Source organism: Nothobranchius furzeri, chromosome 13 (assembly GCF_043380555.1).
Source record: "Nothobranchius furzeri strain GRZ-AD chromosome 13, NfurGRZ-RIMD1, whole genome shotgun sequence".
Classification (NCBI taxonomy): Eukaryota; Metazoa; Chordata; class Actinopteri; order Cyprinodontiformes; family Nothobranchiidae; genus Nothobranchius; species Nothobranchius furzeri.
In genome coordinates this window covers 39,169,066-39,183,737 of record NC_091753.1, presented here as the reverse complement: position 1 = coordinate 39,183,737, position 14,672 = coordinate 39,169,066, and the positions used below count along the sequence as shown (strand labels likewise).

Genomic DNA, 14,672 nt, shown 5'->3' with positions numbered 1-14,672 from the left:
TACAATAACTCTTTGATGACTTGATTATTATTATTATCCTGAGCTACTACAGCAATCAATTTCCCTCTGGGATTAATAAAGTATTTCTGAATTGAATTGAATTGAATTGAACAAGGTTTTGTCACAAAACTTCTAGCTTCCACTCCATCATTGCATTCATACTTAATAATAATAATAATAATAATAATAATAATAATCATCATCATCATCATCATCATCATCAACTGGCAACTTAAAGAAGTAAAGAAACTAGACACCAAGACCAGAAAATTGCTGACTTCTGAAAGAATGCACCACCCAAAAGCAGATGTTGAAAGAATGCATCTATCAAGACAGATTGCAGGCAGAGGACTTACACAACTTGAGATGGCTTACAAAACAACAACAATGGCATTGAAAACCTACCTTGAAACAACAGACGATGCCCTACTGATCCTCGTTTGTCAACATGAAGCTCGAAAGAAGCTGTACTCTGTTACAAAATAAGCTATAAGATATGCACAGGAACTAAACATCCCAGAGGTGGCAAGAATAGACAAAGAAACAGTGACAAGCTTTGCCAAGAGGACCAGAAGGGAGGCAAAGAAATGGGCACAAAAAAGGATGAGAGAAACATGGGAGGAAAAACCAATGCATGGACAATACCCCTTGAGAGTAAAAAAAGCAGATGTAGAACAAGATCATACTCATCAGTGGCTACACAGTGCAGGACTGAAGGCAGAAACTGAAGGATTGTTGATAGCAGCACAAGACCAGAGCCTGTCAACGAGATCATACCACCACAAGATCATTAAAGACGGAACAGACCCCATGTGTAGAATGTGCAGCCAATATGAAGAAACCATTGACCACATTCTCTCAGGCTGCCCCACTCTAGCCAGAATTGAGTACATCCACAGACACGACAGGGCAGCAAGCTATATCCACTGGAAGATTTGCAAACATTTCCATCTACCAGCTGCAGATAAGAGGTATGAACACCAACCACCAACAGTGACTGAAAACAACATCATCACATTGTTGTGGGGCATGCCAATCAACACAGACAGAGAAATCATGGCCAACAGACCAGACATAGTCATCAAAAACAAAGAAGAGAAGACCTGCCTCATGATTGATATGACCATCCCATCTGAAAAAAATGGCACCACCAAGGAGCTTGAAAAGCTATCAAAGTACAAGGACCTGGAAATAGAAGTCACAAGACTGTGGGGGATGAAGACAACAACAATACCCGTCATAGTGGGTTCACTTGGCCTCATCAAGAAGGGACTGGAAAAGAGAACAAAACAGATTCCTGGAAACCCAACAGTCCAAGAAATCCAGAAGATTGTTCTTCTCGGAAGTGCCCACATCATCAGAAGGAACTAACTCTGAAACTGCCTTAGAAGCATGGATTGATTCTGGCACTTCAGTGAAAGCATACAAATATACAAAAAAATATAATAATAATAATAATAATAATAATAATAATAATAATAATAATAATAATGCATTTTATTTAAAAGTATCTTTCAAGGGACACAAGGACACTTTACAACAACTTTATCATGTATAATCACTAATTTAGAACAATTTTATAAAATTAAATTTTATATACTTGATTCTGTCTGAATTAATATGACGTGTGTTTCCTGAATAGTCAAAAAACCTAAGGTCAAATATTCAAAGATCATTCATATTTAAACAGAATATCCCATCTTATTGATCATTTAATAAGTAGCGACATCCATCATGCTGCACTAAGCTGAGTCCCATTCTGTCCCACACTGAACTTAAAATTGTCATCAACACCTTCATCTCCTCACGCTTAGACTACTGTAACTCTCTTTTCACGTGTCTGAGCAGAACCTCCCTGAACCGTCTACAGGTGGTTCAGAATGCCTGTGCTCGGCTTCTGACCAAGTCCTCCAAACACACCCACATCACCCCGCTTCTCCTCCAGCTTCACTGGCTGCCAGTCAACTTCAGGGTTCATTTCAAGATCCTGGTTGTGGTCTATAGGGCCTTACATGGACAAGCACCATCACACATTGGTGATCATCTTAGTCCCTACACCCCCAGTGACCCAAACCTACTGGTTGTGCAGCGCACCAGGTAAGAAGACCACAGGTGACCGGTGATCCACTGATTCCCCTCTTTCTTATTAATTTTCTCTCTCCCTTTCCTTAAATTATTAAACATTTTTTAGCACAATTTCTAATATTTTCTCATTAAAAACAAAAATTTAATACTTATTTGAAATATGTTTTATTCTTTAATTGTTTTTTTGTTTGTTTATGTGAAGCACCTCACGATTTTTATCTTGAGAGGCACTATATAAGATACTGTTTTCATTCTTTCTGCTGACGAGTGTCTGAGTGTCCTGCTGCATGACAACGACACGTTCTTCTGTTTCTAACCTGCTTCACCACGCAGATTCAGCACAGCAGATGGACCAGTTTGTTTCTTTTTATTTTCTATTGAATTCAAACACAGAATAATTATCTATAATTTGACTTTAGTGACTCCATTTTTCTTAACTAACAGTTTCCTTTCGCCTGTAAGAAGGCTGTGATGTTATGAGTGACACTTGGAGACAAACGAGTGACAACTCTTCACCTTTTGGGATTATTAAGAAGTTAGATGGTGCCCATAAATCTGAGCCTCACAAACATGTTTATGCAGGTAGTTAACCAGGTTTTATTTGATGAATTGGAGGCAGGAAACTCAAATGAACCCATGAAAAAGCACAAAGATGTTGCAATAACAATAAAACCTCTTTATGCAGGAGCCTCAATAAGGATTTGTTAAACAAAAACCAGTTCAACAATAAGATAAAAGCAAATATCTTTGTTTGTGCTGCATCACAAACATGCAATATCCTAATAAACATGATTGTTTTCCTGAAGTCAATCAAACATAAAAATGAGCATTAACATGAAATATTCTGACCCAGTTCAGATGAATTGTGGGTAATTTCAGAGGAGAGCTGAGGAGGTGAACACCTCCTGTGTTCCCTCTGAAGGAAACTGAACAAGGTAGGTGTCGTTATAAGAGTAATAAGGGAGTGCTAACTGATGCTAATGAGCTGTCTGAGGAAGAAGAATTACCTGCAGCAACAAATGAAATTACAGCAGTTAATTGGATAAATGTCATATTTAAATACTTCACAATATTTAATAATAGTGTTTCAGTTCATTAATGTGTTCAGAAAACGTTCAGTGACGTAACTTTTTCCTTGGTGTAAGGCAAAGAAGCTCCTGTTTGGAGATAATTAACTCCAAAGAGAGCTCATCAGTCTTTGATCTGAGAGGATTTACAGAATGTGTGTAACTGACCGGAGTGCCGGCGAAGGGCGCGTGGTCACAATTCTCCTGCCAGGAGCGATTCAAGCTCAGCACAAACTCCTGGAAGAAAGGATGAGTTCCGTTGAAGACTGAAAAGCCCAAGATGTTGACTCGTTGGTCCGCCACATCGTCCAGTCGTAGCAACGTGAATTCCTGCAGAGAAGAAGAAAACAGATTAATAATCCAGATGGGAGCTTTTCTGCCTCCATCCACCATCTTTGTTAGAATTTTACCAAATGACTGAATGAACCTGTGTCAAGGTAAAACAAGTGTGTGTTCATCAAACAGGTTCATGTCTGTTTTCATTTGCAGGACTCAGTTTTCATTGACTTTCATTACTTTGGTTGAACTGACAAGAAAAAGCTGCAGAATTCTGTCAATTTCCTCTTTATCTGCATCAGTGAATTAAACGAGCTGCACTGTCCACAAGCAACTCCTCACATGCAAGGAGCAGAACTATGGATAAATCTAAAAGTAAATGAGTTTGAACTATGGTGAGACAGAAAGAGGCAGAGACAAACTGGAGGACACTGTGACATGTGCATGATTGAGATTAATTTCCTCAGCATGCAAAAATGTTCTGAAAATAGGAAAATATGAGTCATTTAGTTATTTTGCTCTTCAGTTCCAGGGACATTTCCTGCTGCCTGGGGACCAGCAGATGGGGGACAGAGTGGGAGATGAGGGAGGAGAGGAAAAATAGGACAAAGGGGTGTGACAGAGGACGGATGTCTCCTGAAGGTTAATAGATGTGTCAGAAACCGGTCTCCCCTCAGGTGGCGGCCTTCACCTGCAAACCCTTTGTATCAAAAAGGTTTTGACAGCCAAATAAATAAATAAATAAATAAAAAGCTGTACATTCTTCAGAATTTCATGCACTAAATCATCTTTTTATCAGCATGACTCAATAATAATGATACCAAACAATGAGGTTAACTGTCACGCTGTGAGTTGGGGGAGGTTAGGACCCAAGATGCAGACCCAGGATGACACAAGACAGGAGTAGTGAAAATGTAAAAATCCTTTATTTAGGGGTAAATCTAAAGGGCTGGAAGCCAAAAACCAAACATCCAAAAATCCAAGAATCAAAACCCTGGGAATATCCCAAAACACAAGAGACCTAGAAAAATTCCAAATACCTAGAGAGGGTGCGAGACAACACTGACACAAACAATGGACCAACAATCACACTGTAACGCAGACAGGGTTATATACACAAGGGCTGGGTGATTAGGCAATTGTGCACCGGTGAGACCAATAAACAAAGGAGGAGCACAACAGAGTAGGGGAGGAAACCAGACCTAAAAATGGGAAAGGGAGCAAAATGAACTAGAAGGAGAAAACAGACTAGATTAAACACTTAACAGAAGACTAATGATAAAAGGTGTCCAAGGAAAACCGTAAGGGAAACCTAGATAGCCTGGAGGGGGTTGGGGACACACAGGGACGCTGAAACCTGGGGGGAACACCTAAGGGGAAAAAAAAAAAACCTGGAGTGGCCTGGAGAACACAAGGAGGCACATGAGGAGGGATGCAGACAAGGAGACACATAAGGGAAACCTAGAGAGGGATGGAGAACACAAGGAGACACATGAGGGAGACGCAGGACTCAGACCATGACATTAACAAAGGAATTAGTCAATAAAGATGCAGTTGGTAAATATTGTAATCTCAGCTGTTTCTTAGTGGACTTTGCATGTTTCTCTCAGGCATTAGCTAGGCTAATAACATGTGAGTCTGATGGTTGTGTCTTTGTGGTCCTGGGTTCAGTGAATTATACACTAAAAGCATGTAGCAGGCATGGAAAATTAATAGATGCATAAAAAAGTAAGTTCATATCAGGGCAGAGAAACCCTGAACAGCTTTATAATCAGAGATAAGAAAAACCTGTCAGATCTGAGGCACAAAACAACAGAAATATGAAAATATTCTTTTAATCTCTGAGAGGAAAATGGATCAGTGAGTTATTAGATAAATGAGATAATGGATGTCCATAAAGAGTAACAGGGTCTGTGCATCAAGCAACCAGTGAGCAATAAGGTGGGAAAAGCTCTCAGACCACAAGACGAAGCAAAGTGAGTCACGCCACCGTGAAGGCAGAGGTGACTGAACTGATCTGAACTCAGAGCAGGAAGAGACGGTCAATATTGACTCTGTGTGGGAGGACCATGATGCCCGGTGCCAACCTCCCAGGGACCTGCAAGGTCCAAATGTTCTGCTGTGACGACATGCAGCAGAACATTTCTGAGGCAGATTCTTCCAGAATCGACCTTTAAGACAAATAAATTAGGAAAGTCTCTTTTAAAGGCAGTAGAGGAAAACCTTTCTCATGAAGTTGATAGTACTGTATAATACTGTGTAATGATAGAAGTTAATTTCATTTTAAAGTATTTTTAATCTAATTTTGCCTCCTTGTGAATCTCTTCTGTAAATTTCTGAACCACTTTATTTGTGCAGCTAAACTTGTCATGGTTCTTGTCCCCAGACCTTCCCTCCCAGCCTAATTAACCCATAACTACTCCACCACAGACCCAAACCTCCCATCATGCCCCACACCGGGCTTCCTGCCCATGTCATCAACGCAGATCTATTTCAGGAAGTCGGTGTTCCTGCTCAGTGAGTCATCGTTTAGTGTCCGTGGCGTTCCCGTTTTGAATCGGGTAAGACAGCGCCTCAGGCTGTAGCATGTTTAATTTTAATTCAGCCTTTACTTTTTCAGCGCTTTGGCTCAGTTGGTCACAATGAGCACCTTGAGCTCCCACACTTACTCCACTCTTTAGCTCCTTGGCCTCCATGGCTCAGATTTTCGCCAGATGGCCCAAAGCTTCCACGCTTACCTCATCCACCTGCATTTGAACATTAAGCCCATTCTTTATATTTTCTGGAATGCCGCTACACCCTTGTTTCCCTTCGAGGCTCATGTCAGCATTCCTAGATTAACTGCACGTCACACGTTTCCCATCACTAGCACTTGCACATTTGGGTCTTGTCAAACGCTACAGCTCTCCTCACTGGTTGCCATGTTGAGCCCAGCGAGGAGCCTGACACTTGTATTTTATTGTGGTAGTGAAACGACCCCCCCCCCCCCAACACACACACACACACACACATACACACACACACACACACACACACACACCAAATGAGACATGATTCAAACCGACTGGACTTCAGCATTTAACATTAGAGCTCAGACAGCTGCAGGCTGAAGGTTTGTCATCAAAGTCATCAAAGGAGAAGAAATGCAGTTTGAACAGTAATTGTTGCTGATTTCAACACAAAATAGTCCCTGTTAGTTCAGGTTTGTTTGTTTTTGTTCCTCTTCCTTTTCCTTCATTATAAAACTTTAACTGTTTGAGAAATGAAAACATGCCTGGATCTATATTTGTCCTGCACCAACGTGTCTCTTAAGTTACAGAATGTAAAACCCATTTAATACTTTAAAAAACATCTAAGAGTTCATCCTAATTAGAGGATGTAGCACTTTTAAAATATTTGACTTGTTTGTTTCACTTTTATTCTAGATGAGGCTTCTTGGTCTTGCCTCATTAAAACACAAATCGTTTATTTTTATTACACTAATTTTCTTTGTTTTCCTTTTATTAGAATAATAATACTAAAGTAAATGCAGACACAGGATATCAAATTTCTGAATTGCAAACACTTACAAAAGCATCCAACAGCTTAAATAAGAATATATATATTTCATTTATTATTTGCTGTAAAGTAAAATTTAAGACAAAACATAAAGCCGTTATTAATTCATGTGCATCACATTAAAGACACGAGCTCCTTTACAGAGCTCTCCTGTATTTATAAAACCCTTGTGGGCCCTCATGAGCCTGTTAGTACGTCGATATAATCACTGACTAAGTCAACTTTCATAGATCATTAGAGGCAGAGCTCTGCAGAAAAAGCTAGCATTAACTACGACCCTCCAGGAGGTCCTGCCTCCACGTATAAATATATAAACACATGCAAGACTACACTATGTATGTTATCTGGTCCTTGAGACGTGGCAGACGTGTTTTCTTCAGCTCCTACTTTTTGTGCTCTAATTCCTCTTAAAACCTGTTTTTTCCTGTCACTGATCTCTGGATCTTGTGATTTTGTTGGAACTTTGTTGGACCTTTGTTTATTTTTTGGATTCTTTGACTTCTTGGACCTTTATTGGGAATACAAATCTTTTGGATCCGACAGAGGCAGCTAAGCTAAAGTGTAAGCAACCTTGAAGCTATCTTGAATGTCTGTCCTCCCGTTGCTTCTGCCCCACAATGATGCCTTTACGCTTTCTAAAGCTAATAAAAGAATTGAAAACCTTAAAGAGGATATACAACGACTCTCTGCTGAACTGCAAAAGAAGGAAATTGTGCTGGATAGTTTTAGATCTTGTTTTCCTGGACTGTCTGAGACCATTGTCAGTCAGTTTGAAGATAAAACATCCATGCAAAGCTCTCTGCTCCAAGACACCATTGCTTGGGATCCCTCTGCACCACGAAATCCGACTTCCAGCTCTACTCCTGACCAATTTTCATCTTGGTCAGAGATTGTTGTACGTGGCCGTAGGATAGTCCCTGTGGTTGATCCCAGCTCCCCACCTGGCCTCAATCTTTGAAACTGCTTCTCTCCACTTGCTGAGGAACAACCAGCTGATTCCTCCAGGCCTCCTCTTCCCTCCCAACCATCTGATCCCATCCAGCAGGAGCCTGTAGTCCGGAAGAAGCAACCTCAGCAGTCTCTTCCCCCCAGACCTCAACCTCTGATGCCCGACGCAAAATACTAAAGGATGCTGTGCGTCGACTCTGCTGGACTTCCTGCCCTGGCTTAGGAGGTGAGCTCCTCCACAGCAAATCCTCCACATCAAACCCTCCAGTTCTCCAACACCACAGGAACCCAAACCCAGAATCCTCCACTACTCCACGGGAACACAAATCAAAAGCCATCTACACCCCGTCCACTGTTTTCACCGACCACTTTGCTGGTAGGTGATTCAATAATCAGGAATGCCCGCTTTTTTAACGTCATGACAAGATGTTTTCCATCAGCCACCATACCTGCTCTCCTGGATAAACTTCCTGGTCTGCTGTACTCCATCCTAGCTTCAGTCAAAAGAGTGATCATTCATGTGGGATCAAACGATGTTACACGCCGGGAGTCCGTCATCACTCAACAGCATTTTAACCATCTCTTTGACATTCTGAAAAGCAGTGGAATGTCTGTTTTCATCTCCGGCCCGATCCCCACAGTTTCTCATTGATATGGATGTTTTAGCCGTCTGCTCTCTCTCCACTCCTGACTTCAGTCTGCTTGCAGGTCCCACAGTTTTGGTTTCATAGTCAATTTTAACCTGTTTTGGAACCGTTTCTCCTTTTTCAGGCAAGATGGTATTCACCCTAACCGACATGGCTCAAGCATGCTAACCGCTAACATCCGGTATGCTGTGCAGTCCCATAGATATACATCTATGCTGGATTCCCTTCCACAGACATGACGGTTTACATCACAGAGATCTTCACCTTCTTTGGCCTTTGCTCAAACCTCCACTTCAAATAACATCACTCCCTACAGTCCCCCCATGAAGCAGCAGTCTTCTGTGTGTCTTCCAAAGGTCACAATTCCCAAAATGTTGTCTTCTGCTGACATCCCAGCACCACGAATTTACATCCTTCCCCTGGGTTTCATCCTGAGGAAATATGGCCTGGGCTATCATATTTATGCAGATGATTGCCAGATCTACCTGGCTTTGAAAAAACCAGACTCCATCTCTCTTCTGGACCAATGTTTGGCTGAAGTGAGGGTTTGGCTTGCTAATAATTTCCTTAAGCTAAATGATTCTAAGTCTGAGGCACTCCTGATGACCCCTAACCAAACAACACAAGTATCTTCTGATTTGGCCACTCTCCCTTTTGACCTCAAGCAGTGTGTTACCAACTTTGGGGTGAAATTTGATACAGTTTTCCATGGGCCCTCAGATTAATGCAGTGGTCAGATCGTGTTTTTATCAGCTGCGCAGACTAGTCCGCTTAAAACCAATCCTGAAACGAGCACACCTGGAATCCGTAATCCATGCTTTTATCATCTCTCAACTGGATTATGCAAATTCCATTTTAATTGGTTTACCTGCCTCCGCTCTTAACAGGCTTCAGGTCGTACAAAACGCGGCAGCCAGGTTTTTAACAAACACTCCTAGGAGAGAACATATCACACTTGTACTGGCGCGGCTCCACTGGCTACCCGTAAACTTTAGGGTCAAATTTAAAGTCCTGATTTTTGTTTTTAAGGCCCTGAACGGTCTAGCACCGGATTACCTGTCGGATCTTGTCACTAGATATGTGCCAAACCGGGCGTTGAGGTCTGCCGATTGCCTGCTGCTTCGTGTTCCATTAATGAAATACAAAACGCGGGGGCAGCGTGCTTTTGTCTATGCTGCTCCGACACTATGGAATGCACTTCCTCTTTCGGTGAGGCTGGCACCATCCCTCCTCCGGTTCAAATCGCTGCTGAAGGCTCACTTTTACGACCAGGCATTTTTAAATCCCTGACTTTTATTATTTTATTATGTGTCTTTTTATTGACTTTAATTATCTGCCTTGTTGTGCATTTTATTGTTGACCGTGTATTGTTTTATATTGTGTTTTACTTTTTATTCTGTACAGCACTTTGGTCGGCTGCCATGCCGTTTTTAAATGTGCTTTATAAATAAAGATGGTATGGTATGGTATGGTACAAACCCAAAAGTTTCCCTATTTCAGTTCATTTATCAGCCAGCAAGGACATAAACTGCATTCATGGCCGGAGAACCCAGAACACCAGATGTTTACGACCCATCCCTCTCCAACAGGTTAAGAAGACAAATGTTCTCCAGGATTCAGTTCAGTGTGCCCTCTTAAATGCCCGCTCCATCTCAAACAAATCCTTTACTTTAAATGAGCTGTTCACCAGAGAAAAGTTGGACTATTTATTTCTTACGGAGACATGGCAGCAAGATGGATTTTTGGTACATTTCAATGAAATATGTCCACCATACTGCTCTGTGTTTACCACATCACGCCTGACATGTCGTGGTGGAGGTCTTGCTGTGGTCTTTAAGGACAAACATGTCTGTAATCTGGTAAAAAAAATGGCCCTTTTACAACTTTTGAAAGTCAGGTCATCAAAGCAGGGTTACAAAATGTAATTCACTGTATTTTAATCTACTGACCTCCCGGTCCAGCTGGCCCTTTTCTCTCTAAATTAGCAGATTTTCTGTCATTACTGATCAAACTAGAAAAAGTTGCAATCCTTGGTGATTTTAACTTGCACATTAATGATCCTAATTGTAACACAGCGGTGGAGTTCATGTCTATTATGGAGTCTTTTAACTTAGAGCGGCACGTTTCAGGCCCCACACACAAAATGGGCCACACTCTAGATCTTGTTTTATCTTTCGGACTAAAAATCAATCATTTACATGTTGAAGAGGTTCATGTGAGTGACCACAGCTGCATTTTCTTTAATGTCCTATCTAATGTCGAATCTGTCCCTCACAACCTAAAACCAAAGAGAAGTATCATTAATCAGTCAGCAGTGGTTGGATTTTCTAGATTATTTGACAGCAGCTCAGTTCAGGGTGATGATCCAAGCTTGTTCATCCAGTCATTGGATAAACAATGCTGCAGTATCTTAGATAAAGTAGCTCCTGTTAAGCAGATTACTTTTTCTAGCAAGAGAAAAAGCCCCTGGATTAATCAAAATATTTACAGTCTCAGAAGGACATGCCGCAGAGCCGAGAGGCGTTGGAAGTCAACTAGATTAGAAAGTCACAGGCTGCACTTTAAAGAACTGGTGACATCTCTGAACGAGACGGTGAAAACTTCTAGGGCCACTTCAGCTGATTGCTGTAAACAAAATAACTCTAAAGTCCTTTTTGACACCATAAACCAGATTGTTTCTCCTCACTCCCCTCTTATGCCAGTTTACTCAAGGTCTGACTGTAACAACTTTCTAGCATTCTTTGAGAATAAAATCAGAAATATCAGGGCAAGTTTTTCACCCTCATCTACTTCCTACCCCCCATCCAACCCCCTCCCTCCAAATCATGGTCTATCTTTACTCCTGTAGATTTCCAGGACAATTGCCTCATTCAGAAACACACCTCATGCCCTGCTGATTTAATCCCTACTACCTTGTTAATCAGGATGTTTGACCAAATTTGCCAAAGCATTGTAGATTTTATTAATTTATCCCTACAATCTGGCTCTGTACCGTCTGTTTTCAAACATGCAGTTATTGAACCCATCCTTAAAAAAAAACAAGTTTGGACTAATTTCAGCCTAAAAACTACAGACCCATTTGTAAATTACCCTTTATCTCTAACATATTGGAAAAGTTTGTGGCAGATGAACTGATTGCTTTTCTGGAACTACACAACTGTTTTGATAAATTCCAGTATGGTGTTCATAAAAAGCATTCAACAGAAACAGCTTTGCTTAAAGAGCAAGTAACGTCTAAATTAACTTTTTTTTTCTGATAAACTGTATAAATGAGTGTCTAATAGTGTTTTAAATTTGTGTATTCATCATTTTAGCATTTTGGTGCATTTTCTTTAAAAATTAAAAATTCTGCCGAAATACCACAGCATAGCGCCACCTTCAGCTTAAAACATAGAGTTTGAGTCATTTTGAATACACTTAGCCAATGGCTTAAGAGAAAGATACTACGTAAACCTGTAGAGTACTAAGTAGCAGCTCTGTGTCAAAGTTATAAAAGCATTGAGAGTCTCGGCCACCGCTTGTGGCGAGTTGGGAGTTGGATTTGCTAGCGAGTGTAGGACGGTTAGCGGTAGTTCAGCATTAGCATTTAGCATTAGCATATCTTAATCTTTAGCATAGCTTTTAGTGTTATGCATACTTATCTAGTGTTAGCTTGGCTGTTGGCTATTGTAGTTTAGCTAGTGTTTAGCTGTTAGTGTGATTAAGAAAGTAGTTCAGGTTTAGTGTTCCATATCGTGTTAGTATGGTGAGAAGGTGTAGTGTAGTGTGTTGCGGTGGCTCTGTTGGGTTGCACTCCTTTCCACTGGACTTAGAAATTAGGCGCCAGTGGTTGCGTGCAATCGGTGTACTGGAACATGATAAATGATAAATGACCCGCAATTGAGTAAGGACTCCAAAGCACTTTACACTACAGTGTATCATTCATCCATTCACACACACATTCACACACTGATGGTGATGAGCTACGATGTAGCCACAGCTGCCCTGGGGCGCACTGACAGAGGCGAGGCTGCCGAGCACAGGCGCCACCAGTCCCTCCGACCACCACCACCAAAACAGTCAGCTCCCGCCTGGTGCTGTAGTTTGCAACCAGCATTTTACCTGCGATTCCTTCGCCAACATGATGGAGTTTGAACTGGGTTATTCTGAACGTCTCAGTTTGAAGAGGGAGGCCGTGCCCATCGTGGCTCTTCCACGATTTAGATGCAGCCCACCGACTCTGCTCCCCCACCATGGCGGGCTCCAGTCTGAGGTGAGTGAGCTAAATAAAAAATTCAACATCTTATAAAGACAATGTCCTACCTAAATGCAAAGTTTGAGAGACGTGGTTCACTTCATTTAGCTAATATCAGCCTGCACTGCCTTCGGGCTGATTTGTCAAGTTCACAAGATGTGGAACGGGATGTAAGGTTAGAATCAGCGGCAAATCGGAACATTTCTTGAAGCCCTGGCCGACGAAATGGTCCACATAACTATTACTGTCAGGCTCGGAGAAAATTCGGGTTGTTTTTGTGTCATTCGGTAATTCTGCTAACAGTGGCTCTAACTAACGCAGCACTAGTTGACAGACAGCATTGCAGCGTGAAATCCAGATTTACACCACAGCGTGACCCGGTTCTGTGAGGAATTCTGTTCAGGAGATCTCATTTCAGGCTCTCCACATCATATGTGACTGACTTTTACGTTATAATAACGATCACACACTAGGAATGTTAAAAAGCGCCTATATAGGACAGTTTCTTTTGTATATTATCTGACTTTACAAACTCCAACAACAATGCGCTTCTATTTTTTTTTCAGGCTAAATCTACCCAAGACGTTGGCTATCAGACTGATTTAGTAGTCTGCAAGAATGCACTTGTCCAGGCTGACGTGAAGCCTTACCGGCATAGAAGGCGGTGAATTATTTTTAATAATCGTCTATGTAAACATTTTATTATCACCTTCTAGTTTTAATTTGTTTTACAGATTATTGTTACATGTGATTTTATGCTCTTTTAAACATTTATAAATGTGCTGTTTCTTTATTTTTACATAGCCACCCAGTTTAGAGCTTCCAGCCGCAGTGTGTCTTGTGACACAGAGACCATGATGGAAATTCATCTTCCAGAAAGTCCCAGAGCAGCGTCCACACCCCTGAAAAGACCAAGATGTGAGGTGTCTGCTGTTGATTCCAGCTTCCACCTCAATGACAGTGCAAGCTCAGTGAACTGTTCAAGGTAAAACAATTAAAACATTTCAGAATTTTTAAGATATTAACAATTAAATAAATGTATGTGATTACATCATGAGACCATGATGGAGGCTACTGATTCTGGTCCTGTGACACTTGGTGGTGACGTGTGAGCTGATTCACCTGGTAAATAACTTTTACATTAAATATTTTGTTTTTGCTATCAAAAGTAAATTAACTAATAACCTGCATTATTGCAGGACACTCAGCAAAATATGGACTCTACACCATGGGACAGGCACACGTTAATACTCTATAAGAGCGCATAAGGTGAGCAACACCACATATTATTATTATTACTGTACACTGTCCAGGATTTGTTTTCTTTCTGCATCTCATTAGCCTGGCTGATCACCTGATAACTCATGTCATCTGGTTATGACAGCATGAGGATGTCCTCACACACCTGTGACCTATCAGCTCATCTGGCAGAATAGAGAGAGAAGAGACAACACCACATCTCCTGTAAGCTTTCAGCCATCCTTCGATGACTGAGAACCTCCATCCGCTCTGTCTCCTGTCTGCCTACAATTATTATAATAAATATTGTGTTTGACAAGTTTTTTGTGCTGCCAAATGTCTCATTTTGATTCCAGTTTTTATAATTTAATGGATATTTATAAATGACATTAATTGAATTATCACATTGTTGCATGTTTAACTAGCTCTATTGTGATGAATTAAACTAGCACCTCACTGTTAAAAGCTCGTTTTAATTTCAAGCATGTTTAAGTATTTATGGACATGAACAAAAACAGGAAATATATAAATTGAGATTTATTTAATTAATATAACAAATAACTGTTTAGAGGAGGAAAGAGTCATTCAAAGGCACATTCTTCTGGAAGCTCCTGATCC

General features: G+C 41.0%; 1 pseudogene; it reads right to left on the bottom strand.

The window, feature by feature from the left end:
- The window catches only part of LOC107380658 (glutamate receptor ionotropic, kainate 4-like), a 219,097-nt pseudogene that overhangs the window by 130,083 nt on the left and 74,342 nt on the right, over window positions 1–14,672 (bottom strand).